Genomic DNA, 12,691 nt, shown 5'->3' on the forward strand with positions numbered 1-12,691 from the left:
TTCCCAGACTGGCACCTCTTGTCCCTGATGCTGAGGCATCTGCTTTTCCATGCCTCGGGACTCCTTTCCAGTTCCTTCCATAGGGGCCTAAACTCTATTCCCTTGTTAGGAGGTGGGTACCTGGCCCCTTTGGGGATAATTTAGGGACATGGACCAGCAGCATCACATCACCTGGAACTTGAGAAATGTAGAACTCACACCCATCCCATACTAACTAAATGAGCAGCGACGTTTTCACAGCACACCCAGGTGACCCCTTATGTTGTCTCCACATCTTTCAATACGACACAGTCCTAACACTTTAGCCCCCAGCCCCAAGACTAAAGGAGGGAACATTCTCCTGATGTCCTGCCAGGGTCCGACTCATATACCATGAGGGTATTGTGGGATCTGCAGGTGGCCTCGCTTAGGAGGAACTCTGGGCTGGGGCTGCTGGAGGCAGAGACTGCAGCATGCCGCTGCTTCAACTGGGGCTTAGCAGGTGTTCCGTGCCTTTCATGAGGCTGTGTCTTTTAATTTTCCTTCTCACTCAACGATGCCCTCAGGGCCTCCTGGGTTGCCAAGACACTGCTTTTCACTGCACTGGACATTTGTGTTCCTGCAGTTGATATCCTCTTCCTTTGTGGCTCTTATTTTCTGCCATCATTTCAGACTGTGGCATCATGCCTCTGCTTCTGGGTGAAAGTATGTCAAGAGAAGGGGAAGGAAGACTTCTACCATGCAGAGGGTGATCTTACTTCCTGTTCCGCGGTTGTAACGTAGGGGAGGACCTCAGGTTGTCAGAGGAGACAGGATAAGCAGGAGTTGGATTATAAGTGCAATCAGATCAGATGGAGAGGTGGCATTAAAGTGAGTGGACTTTCTTTTCCTGTGTCCTTGAGTAGGAGAAATGTTTTAGTTACTTGCTGCATCATGGATGTGGTAGCCAGGGCTGTTTAGTTACCTGAGAAGTGGGGCTAATTGTATCTTGAACAATGAATCACTTTCCTGGCATAATTTTCTCTGCGCCCAATCATTACCATATGAAAGTTGTCAGTGCTGGCCCTCAGGAGGGGGAGTTGATAGGTAGCTGGCAGGAACTGGGGCTGAGTGGGAGCAGAGCTGATCATAGGGAGGGATGGGCAGGCATTTTCTCAAAAGGTGTAGTGGACCTAGTTCTAGTTTCTATCCAGGTGTCTGGGATAATCATGTGGATACTATTAACCCCAACAGTCAAAACATTATTAAACCCTTCAGTGCCAGACAGGTACATTTATATTACTACGTTTACATATATAGTCTCATTTAATATTTACAGCCCTCCTGTGAGGTAGATGATATTTTCATTAGCTTTTTATAATTGGGGAATGTGCAGCACAAAGCACACAGGCAGTTTGTCCAAGGTCACATAACTTGGGGCTGTGTGACCCCAGACCCTCAGTCATAACCACTACTCGATCCAGAGGAAGTAGATTGGGGTGGAATGGGGCAGGGTTTAGAAGTACAGAGTAAACATTTGGAGAGTGTTAGATATTAAAAAGGATGATTTTAGTAATTGTGTTGGAAAATAGAGTGAAATGAGAATTTTTTAAAAAGCCTGGCCATTGTTAATGGAGCTTGGAAAAGCCCCAGCCTCTTTTTGGAGCTGGTGGAGGTCACACTCCCTAGGCTCCTTATTAAGCGATTTCCTCTAAGCTCCAGATAGACCTTCCTAGAATCTGCTTGGGGTATTGGGTTGGTAGTCAGCAGACCACTTTCCACCTTCCTTCTTTACCTGCTGTTTCTCTGTTACGCTCTGCTAATGGGGGCACCAGGGGAATTCTGGAAGACTGCAGGAGGGAGAAGGGACACGCTTCATCCTGTTACTGTTCTTGTCAGCTTAGCTTCGGAAAGGGTCTTTCCCTCTGCCAGCTGTAGTTGGTTTCCTTCTACCTCTTGGAGCCAGCCTCCTGGCACCCCCTGAGATGCCATCCCAGTCCCACGTGGACCTTCAGAAAGGGCTCCTCTTTAGAGATCAGGGTCCCAGCCCTGTGGGTTTCCTCCTAAATGTGTGGATTCTGATAACCCCCACCTCCTCCCTTTGTTTCCTACAGCCCTACCCCAGGAGTGGTAGCTGCTTCCTACTGCTTCCTGAGTAACTCTATGTTACTCAGTCTTTTCCATTCTCTAGCACCTGTTGAATGAGATCTTTGTATTAAATAATATCTGTTGTGTTACATAGTATTGCTTCCATTTTCCTAATAGCCCCTGACTGATTAATTTCCCCAAACCCTAGAATCCTGGCAGAGGTGTGGCGAGAGAAGCTGATACCCAGGAGGGACCCATGGTTCTCAAATCTAAGGATGTGGGTGAATTGCTAGAGAAGCTAATTAAATATGCAGATTTCAGGCCTCCAGTTGCAATAATTGCGATTCAATAGATTGGATATAGGGTTAAGAATCTGCTTTTTAAACAGACATCTTAGGTGTGGCTGAGGTAGTTATCCTCTTCCTGAGGCTTCGAAAAAATCTGCCCAAATCCAGGGCCTTCCCATGGGGTTACCTCTTGGCTCTGGAGTTGTTTTACTGGGGCTTAGACACCAACTTTAGTTTTTGTTTTTTGTTTTTTTAATAGGGCATGGGCTGTGGATATGCTAATAACCTTTGATCGAAGGCCACCAAGGTTGTATGTTGCCCCTGGAGGCTGAAAATCCAACCCTTGTTTAGCCCACAAGCTCTGATGCAATTAGCTGGGAGAAAAGAGCTTTTCCCCCTAACTGAGTATAGTCCGCATGTCAGGCCCTGCACCCCGTTGTGTTCAGTCAGAGGGATTCCTTTTTCTTATTTATGCAAAGCCAACATGCCTATAGCTGCAGAGAGGGAATGGAGTGGTACTGACCTGGAAGTAGGGACTGGCTCTTCTTTTTGCATTTAGAGCCCTTCCCATTTACAGGTGGCTTGAGGTTGGAGCAGTAAGGAATCAGAAGCCACCACACCATACATATTCATACCAGGACACTTGTGCCTTTTGGCCTTGCCAGTGGGTGTTATCTGTTTATCTGCGTGAAGAGCAATAGACATTTCTTTGTGGAATGTTGGCTTCCATTTTGTTGATTTAATCAGTAAAACAAGTGGGTTTTGCTGGGAGGAGTTGGATTATCCCCTCCAAGCAGAACAGGAAGTTTTTCAGTATTGCCAGATCATTGGACTTTGAGTTTGCAGGGGGCAAGGACTTCAAAGTGACCTTTTACTGAATATGAAAGTCAGATTTTCTCTGTAGGAATGTGTCCTGCCTACAGTCTAGTGCCTGATGCAGTGTTCCCTGACATGGATTTCGAGGGCTGTTGTGGGCGCTTGTCTGTTCTTCATGTTGTTGTTCAGTGTTTTATATCATCTCTGTATGCTCACATAGAATTATTGAAAGCCCTCGTTTATAGTAGCCTGCCATGTTTTGTGTGGCTTCTACATGCTGAACAGGGGCCAGTGGATTCAGTTTTTAAAAATTGAAATTCAGATGGAACAGTCCTCTTCAGAATGAGCTCTCTTATGAGACCTGACTTTAGAATTGAACTGGATGTTCTGCAAATCAGAAATGCCTGAAGACAGAGAGCCTCCCTAGGCTTGTGCCTTGAAGTTAACTGCCACATCCCCCCCAGTGACCTGCTTAAAAACACACTCATGGTAAGCAGTCCAGAGATGACACATCCAGTAAAAGTGCTCTTCCCCTTGCTTTAGGTTATATAGCCCACCAGTGCCTACTCTCCTCTGTGTAGACCCGGCTTGGAGCACAGCTTCACCTCCCTTGTCTGCAGGTGTCCTCCCCAGTGATCGGCTGATGTGCATTCCATTCACTGAGCCAACACTCATGGAGGCCTCCTGTGTTCCAGGCAGTGGTCTAGGGGGAAGGGCTGATTCTAGGAATAATAAGGCTGGAGGAGACCGCTCCACAAGCATGGAAGTGCTAGGATGAGGTATGTAGAGAGTCCCTGTCTGGGAACTGTGAGGAAGTGACTAATTCTCCTTGGGGTTGTTCAAGAAGGTAACATCTCAAGTGATTCATTCATAGCTTGGGCGGGCTCTTCTCCCTATACTCCCCATCAATATGAAGTAATCTTAAAAGGTAAACAGCTTCAGTGGCAGAAAGGTTATGTGTTTTACTCCAGGTTGCATGTTTGTCAATGTCAATATTAGGACGAAAATCCTACAGTAGAGTTTTAGCTTTGAGGGGCTGAACCTCTGAGTAAGTGCTCTTGAGACTAATGTTAAGTGTGTGTTTTTTTTTTTTTAAACCAGCAAGCAATCATATTCCCAGAGTGATTTTTTAAAAATCTACTGTGTTTCATTAAGAAAACAAAAATGCCTAGAAGTGAATTCCAGTATTAATCACGTTGAATTAGATGGAAATTAGAGTCTGTTCTTTTTTAGCTCCTTATCTCACACATACGACTCATCTGGTGGCTGGCTTGAGTTTACCTAGACTCCCTAATAATAATTTTCATTATTATTGAAAATTATTAAAATTAGTAAATTATTGAATTTCTTTATATTAGCTATCCCAATCCATATTCTTTCTGCGTGTTCAGTAATTGTACTCACTATAGAGTTTTTTGTTTTTTGTTTTTTGTTTTAGTTGTTACTTGAGATGTAACTTGTGGTCCAAGGTGAGTTTATTTACATTTCTTCTGGTTTGATTCCTCTATCTCTCTTAAAATCAGAACTGAGGACTACTTTTTATTTTTCTGTGGTATTATCAGATGGTTCTTGATGAGTTGCAAGGGCTGCTTTTCTTCAGTGAGGTCTGTGATCTCTAAATGTTTTAACAGGCTTTCCCAGGCAAGGTACTTTATCCAGGTCGGTGGTGAAATGTAAGTACATTTCACTGAGTAGCCATTAATCCACCTAATCCTACTCTTTGCTTTTTATGTTTTATTTTATTTTTTATTTTTGGTAAGCTCTAAATCTTTTCCAGCAACCCTGGAAGGAGGTTCTACTAACTTGTTCTTTTGATGGAGGCAGAAGGACAAAACTAGTCAGCGTGGTGATGACACAAACCAGGTCATTTAGGAGGGTCACCAGTTTGTAGCTGCCTTGAGAAACATAGTCGTGCTGCGCTGGGCTCAGTGGAGGCGAGCTGTTTGTGCACTGTTATCCAGACAGGCCATCAGGAGTGTCTGTTTTATAAATTCATGTGTAGGGCAAGTTGCGTGTATCTCACCATGACTGTTGTTTGTCTTTGACTTGAGATTGCACTGTGCACATGTTCCTGCCACATAGAATGCACCAGATGACAGAAGAGTTGCTGCGATAAGGTTTTCTTTCTGTGTGAAATAGTAAGACGAGGAGGATGGCGACATGTAGTAGATCAGTTTGGGTCAGTGTCCCGAGTACATGCTCATACTATGTTGAACCGTATGACGTGACCATTTTTGATGTAGAAAAATGGCAGTTTCACACGTGCAATCTAATAATTTAAAATTGGGACCATCAGGTAAGGAAGGGTGTACCTTTGAAGGCGAATAGTAGTAACACACCCAGGCAAAATAACAGCCTGTGGTGAACTTTTATTAGACTCACAATGCTTTTATATTAAAAAAAAATAATCATCAACCTTATTATATTAGGAGATGTTATGCAGAATTCTGGATTTTCAGCCTTTCTGGAAAATTCTGACTGTCTTGCTATGCTAGGTCAACGATCTCAGATGGTGACGTCAAGTTAACTGAGGCAGAGTGGCAGTTGTGCCCCTGTAGAGCTCACGTGAGTGTCCATTCGTTCAAGTCCTCCCCTGGCCAGCTTCTGGTCCTCATGTGACTGACTGACCTGTGGGCTTTGAGGTTGGACACATGATATAAATAGAGCTCAAAGAGTAAGCTGGGAAAAGGCAGGATTAGAATAAATCAGCTGAACCAAAGCCATTTGTTTTGTTTACTATCCATCACCAGCTAGCACCTCTAAAAAGAAAGCCTGAGCCCACTCTTGACTCTGTTCACTGGAAAAGGACAGCTAAGTGTAATTAAGGAGTCCTTGCACATCCTAAGAGATGATCAAACTCTTATTAAAGTTTGGACTTTGTGCTTCTCATTTAAGTATAATATGGTGATTAGAACTTCCTTCCAGGGACCGTAACTAATGTTAGAGGCTAATGTGATGCCTTGAAAAAAATCTTGCCATTTATGGGAAGGGGTTACTGGACAATTGACACCTTAACTTTAACATAAAAAAGAGTTCTTATGGACTAATTTTTTTTTTAAAGTACTAGATGTTTATTGCTACATTGTTCACATGGAGATGAAAACTAGAAAGAGAGGGGATACTCATCAACAGAAGGAGGGCTGAATAAATTATGGTACATTAATACTATGAAATATTATGTGGTGTTAAAATGACAGATTGACAGGACACTAACTGACCTGGAGGGATTTCCCTAAGGAGCAATGCTAGCTCAGATTTAATTAGTGCTTACTATGTGCTAGGCACAGTTTCAAAGGCTTTTTGTGTGTTAACTCATTTAATCCTCACAACCACTCTATGAGTGAGGTGGCATTATGGCCAACTTACCAATGAGGAAACTGAGGCATGAAGAAGTTAGGCAAGTCATCCAAGCATAAGCAGTTAGTATGTGGCAGGGCTAGAATGTGAACCCATGCAACTGGATTGACACCGATATTTTTTTTTTTTTTTTTTTTTTTTAAGGATTGCAAAAATTTATTAAAATTGGAGACACTGTTTTAATCTTCTTGTGCCATGAGACTCCAACAGGCTGTCTACAAAGACCATTGGGAGGCTGAGGATCACTTGAGCCCAGAAGTCTGACGCTGTAGTAAGCCTCAAAGGGCCACTGCACTCCAGCGTGGGTGAGGCAAGACCCTGTCTCAAAAAATAAGACAGACTTTTAGCCACATTTCCAGACTTCAATTAAAATGCTACATGGGAATGCAGAATAGACACCGATATTTTAAAATAACTTTTTTTTTTTTTTTTTTTGAGATGAAGTCTCACTCTGTCGCCCAAGCTGGAGTGCAGTGGCACGATCTTGGCTCACTGCAGCCTCCACCTCCCGGGTTCAACTGATTCTCCCGCCTCAGCCTCCTGAGTAGCTGGGATTACAGGTGTGCACCACCATGCCCAGGTGATTGTATTTTTAGTAGAGACGGGGTTTCACCATGCTGGTCAGGCTGGTCTCAAACTCCTGACCTTGTGATCCGCCCACCTCAGCCTCCCAAAGTGCTGGGATTACAGGCGTGAGCCACCGTGCCTGGCCTTAAAATAACTTTTTAAGGTTAGATATCAATGTGCATTATACATGACAATCTTTGCTATGGAATATTAATTCACAGCTGTTTCTGAATTGTATTATCTCTTATATTTTAAACTCTTATGCTCATCGTGCTGTATCAGATTTTAGAAATCATTTAGTTCTTTGGTTTCCAAATTTAGCTCTCCTGTCGTCTCTTTTAAACCAATTGAATCTTCCTGGTGCTAAGCACAATGAAACTCAGTTCTGACCCTGAGCCACTTTGCCCTCTTTTCCCTTGGGTGCCATATAAACAGTAGATATAGTTTACCTCCTTCATGTCACAGATAGAGAAATGAGTCCCAGAGAGAGAGCCTAACAGTTATTGAGTTGATGTTTTCAGGGATGTAAAACATGTTATGAGCCTTAGAGGTGTATTTTATTATGCCCATTAAGGAAGCTGAAGTCTAGATACAGCAGTTAGGTCTAAAGTCACAGAGGGAATCAATACCATGCTTGGATAGAATCCCTGTCTAACCTTCTTTTCAAGGCTCCTGCTAACCTAAGATGCGAACTACAATGAGCTACCAGAGGCCTTTCAGTTGAATCTTGCCATTTGCTGTTGACTTCATTAGGAAGTTTCTAAGAACTTCTAATTAGTATGGCATTCTCTGCCATAGGTGTTAGTGGAAGAATGACTTTGAACAGACATTTCAAGGCTTTTGTATTAGTCTGCTTGGGCTGTTGTAACAAAATACCATACACTGAGTGGCTTAAACAACAGAAACGTATTTCTCACGGTTCTGGAGGCTAGGAAGTCCAGATCAGTGTGCTGACCAATTCATTTTCTGGTGGGCTGTCTTGCTGGCTTGTAAACAGTCACCTTCTCGCTGTGTCCTCATATGGCAGAGAGGGAAAGTAAGCTCTCTGTTGTCTCTTCTTGTAAGGATACTAATCCTATTGGACCAGGGCTGTGTCCTGATGACCTCATTTAACCTTTAATTACCTCCATAAAGGTGGTAATTATCTGTAGCTGTATCTCTAAATATAGTCACATTGGGGATTAGGGCTTCAACATAGACATTTTATGGGAACACACATTCAGTCCACAACAGCATTTCAGTTATCCCTGTTAACCTCTGCAGAGGAAGTGATCCTATAGAAGGATTTATTCCATTTGAAACAGGAATGGTCACCTTTGGCACTTTATTATCCAGTGAACTGCCTGCTACATAGTAGGGATTTAATTGCTGTTTGTTGATGAATTAATATAAGCAAATACCTTTTTGCTGCTTTTTTTTGTGCCTAAAGTTTTCTTGGAGCTGTTAAGCACATTCTTTCACATTTGGTGATCAGGTAGTGATGTTTCAAGAAGGTTTTGCTTTGGTGGACTATAGGAACGTTGTGTCATGTGTTCGAGGTACCACTAAATTAAGCATAAAGGAATAGGTGCCATGTAACGAAGAGGGCAAGGAGAAGAAGTCACAGGAAACTTGGGTTAAGGAGAGTTGCTGTTTTAACAGGAAATTTAGGTTTGAGCTTTCTGACAGGACAAAAAAGGAAAATATGATGTGACATATTTATTATTATCTGTTAAGTTACTTGGAAGGAAGACATTTTTACCCTAGCACTAAATGCAAAGAGGAAGTTATTGTGTGAGTCATAGGAGCAGGGACTTTGAACATACTGTTAAGACTGCATTTGACAATAGTAGTGATTTTTGCAAAAGAAACACTGAAGTTTTTCATGTTAATTTCATATAGACCTTAGTGAAATGCAGAGATATAATACCAAATTATATTTCCATGAAATATTTTTTTGGATAGCTGAAAATATAAAATGCAGATATGCAGTGTTCTGGTTATTTACCTTAATACCAGCAGCAATACGGAGGGGAAAATGAGAAGAGGTGTCAACTAAAGGAAAAATCTGCGTGATGGTAGTGAACGTGAGGAATCTCTTACCTCTGATTGCCATTGACATAATCGCTATCTAAAACTTCCAAGTCGCTGTTCTTAGTCGGGAATTACTTAGCAACAGTGAATTGAGACAGAGTGACTTAAAAGAGTGAACTGAAAAGATTTAAAGCCACGCTCACTTAGCTTGTGCATATGTGCATACAGACCGTAATCCTATAGAATGATTTATTGTACTTGAAATAGGAGTCAGGAATAAAATGAGAAATTCCTAAAATGTTAAGAACTCTTATTCCCAAAGTGGTGCATGATACTTCACTGAAAATATGCTACTAATGTTAATGAGTCGTGTCAATATCATATATTGTTCAAAATAAATACAAGGTGCTGTTCAGCATATTCATTGCTCCTATTTTATTTCATATTGCTAACCCTTGTCCAATTCCTGTATATACAAGCCCCACATTTTTTAGCCTCCTCTTAAACTAATCAGCAAAGTGCATAAAAACCCTTAAAGCAAGAGCCTTGGTATTATTTCTAAATGTCCTTTAGAATTATGCAGTTAAGTCACCTCCTTTCCTTTCAAAGCACAGATTTACTCTAGTCCTGGGAATCCTCATCTAGTACTAACAAACTTCAAACTTTTGATCATCACTTACAGTAAAACATGTCATACTGAAGCTTGGGCATAAGTGAAACAAAAGTTTCATAAAGCAGGTTTTACCCTAGTACATTCTGATGCTTCCTTTAAACAATGCTGGCCTCCACCCAGTAAGTTGATTTCGTCACAGAGGGCATCAATACCATGCTTGGATAGAATCCCTGTCTAACCTTCTTTTCAAGGCTCCTACTAACCTAAGATGTGAACTACAATGAGTTACCAGAGGCCTTTCAGTTGAATCTTGCCATTTGCTGTTGACTTCATTAGGAAGTTTCTAAGAACTTCTAATTAGTATGGCATTCTCTGCCATAGGTGTTAGTGGAAGAATGACTTTGAACAGACATTTCAAGGCTTTTGTATTAGTCTGCTTGGGCTGTTGTAACAAAATACCATACACTGAGTGGCTTAAACAACAGAAACGTATTTCTCACGGTTCTGGAGGCTAGGAAGTCCAGATCAGTGTGCTGACCAATTCATTTTCTGGTGGGCTGTCTTGCTGGCTTGTAGACGGTCACCTTCTCGCTGTGTCCTCATATGGCAGAGAGGGAAAGTAAGCTCTCTGTTGTCTCTTCTTGTAAGGATACTAATCCTACTGGACCAGGGCTGGATCCTCACTGGCAATTGGAAAAAACACCAACCTGGTGCACAGAATGGTAGATGAGGAATAAGGATGCCTAGGGTCCTAATCCTGTGTTTTCCAGTTGCTGCAGGAATCACATCCCTATCCTTCACAAGACCCTGTTTTCTCATTCATAAGGTGAGGGGGTTGGACTTGATGCTCTTTAAGGTGCATTTCCACCTTTAACTTTGTTCTTGGTCTCTTCCACAGAAGGGAAATCTTTGGATTTAGAGTAGAATCTCCCAAATGGTTTAATGAATGATTAAATCCATTCATGTTGTGACAGTGATCTCAGGTCACAAAGCTTCCTAATTATTCTGTCTAGAGATGAGAAGTAGCCAGTTGTTCCTTAGTCAGCTGTGGTTGTAAAGCAGTAATAATTCTGTAGTTGTAAAGCTCTAATAAAAGATTTTTCTCACCACCTACCCCTCCCTGCTTTTAGAATTCTTTCTTTTTGTTCCTTGGAGGTTAGGAGACTTTCACTGTCAAGGACTTAACTGACTATAAGAGGTATCCCTGTATTACATATGCTTGTTTTGTCCTTTCTGGGAATTAATTTATTCTTTCCTGTTTTTGAAACTCCTTGATTTGAGAATGTTCTGGAATGTGGATTAAGGTTGGAGAAGTTGAGCTAGGAGGAGATTTATTGCAGGTAGAGCTGAGGATGGTTTCCCATCAGCACCTAAAGATGTTTGTTGATTTCTCTGATGCATACCAGGCCCAGTGCTAACCAGCTGCATAGCACTTTCTCTGCGACTCCCTTCAGTGATAGTGTCTTGTTCTGGAGACTGGAAAATATACTTTGCTATCAGCAGACTTTTTTTGGTGTTTGGCTCTGCCATCTGGACCATTCTGGATTGAACCCAGTGGGCTGTGATCTGCAGGGCCAGTGAAGCCAACCTAGTGGGACCTGGAGTAGCAGCCAATGGGGTAGCAGCTGATGGATGAGCAGTGAGATTAGGGAGAGGAAGGCCCTTTCAAGCCACCTGTCCATAGCACTCTTTTCCCAGACTGAGCTCTAGCAAGTGAGGCTCATGCAGACCCTCCTCTAGGTTGTTTGTCTTCTGTAGAACCATATAGGATGGAAGAAAGTTTTTTCCTAGCAAGGCCAGAACAAGTGAGGAAGGGAAGGGTGTGCTCTGGCTTGTGGGAAGTAGAACAAAAGCACAGGTCTCGGAGTCTGGCAGACATGATGCTGATCCTGGCTCAGGGACTTAATAGCTCTGTGTGACCTTGGGCAAATTTTCTGAGTCCCAGTTTTCTCACGTGTAAAATGAGGCTAGTAATAAAAATGTACAGGCTCATAAGGAGTCAAGTGCCTACTGTGCAGTGGGTGGTCAGTATGTGTGTGTGGATTTTCTTTCCCGGTGAACACAAATTGGGCTTCCCTGCAATGGTAGTCTTTAAGTTGGAGACCTGGATTTGGAGGAGTAGGGTGATCTGCTGGGGTCGCCAAGTCAGGGGGCCAGAGCTGATGATGAGGCCACAGGGCAGAAGATAGGGCAGAGCTCCAGCCCTATAAACACCCATTTTGACCCTTCCTTGGGGTGGGAAAGCCCTGATTTGCACTAGAAATGTCATGCCTTTCTATCACATATATTAGGAAAGCTAATACTGATCTCTCTTGTTGCCAGATACTCCCCTGCTTTCCCTTTTATAATGCTATTTGATGAATCATTTGAGAAGTATTACCTGAAGAAAAACTTTAGGGAGAAAGATTGTCACCTCTGACCACCTTTGCACAATCCTGAGTGCAGGCTGTTTCTCTTGTTGGCTATCTTGCAGTGGTAGAGGATTTATGTGATGAGAATGGCATTTTTGGTATTATTTGCAGAATTGAGATGCCTTAACCTGAAGACCTTTTTGCCCCTATGGAATATAAAATCGATTAGGAGCTCTTTGTGCTCTGCTGCAAATCATTACACATCTGCATTTCACTCTTATGAAATATGGATAATGACATGACTGTCTCTTAGGAGTCTGAGTGCATTAGCTAATGATCATTAAACCTTAGAAATAGAAAATTTATATGAATGTCAGGAGCTTTTGTAATTACATATTTGCATCATTTTGCTTGGCATCCTTGGAAGTTGTGCTTTCAACATGAGAATACTAGGGTTGATTCTTGTTTTTCTCATTGTGGAGAAAGCTCTCAAGAAATAAGCTCAAAGAGTGTTCAGACAGATCCGTTATCTCAGCTTCTCATGAAAGCCCTGAAGGAGCTCAGACCAGAGTGGTTTGGTTTGGGCTGAGGTGGAAGAAGAGCTTGAGATATTTTAAAGGCCCTCAAGCTAGAAAATACCA

General features: G+C 42.3%; 1 protein-coding gene across 3 annotated transcripts in view; it reads left to right on the forward strand.

Annotated features, from left to right (window-relative positions):
• STK39 (serine/threonine kinase 39) overlaps positions 1-12,691 on the forward strand; it is a 302,652-nt gene that overhangs the window by 51,717 nt on the left and 238,244 nt on the right. The gene's annotated exons all lie outside the window — the stretch shown is intronic.

Source organism: Trachypithecus francoisi, unplaced genomic scaffold (genome assembly GCF_009764315.1).
Source record: "Trachypithecus francoisi isolate TF-2019V2 unplaced genomic scaffold, Tfra_2.0 Lachesis_group13, whole genome shotgun sequence".
Lineage (NCBI taxonomy): Eukaryota > Metazoa > Chordata > Mammalia > Primates > Cercopithecidae > Trachypithecus > Trachypithecus francoisi.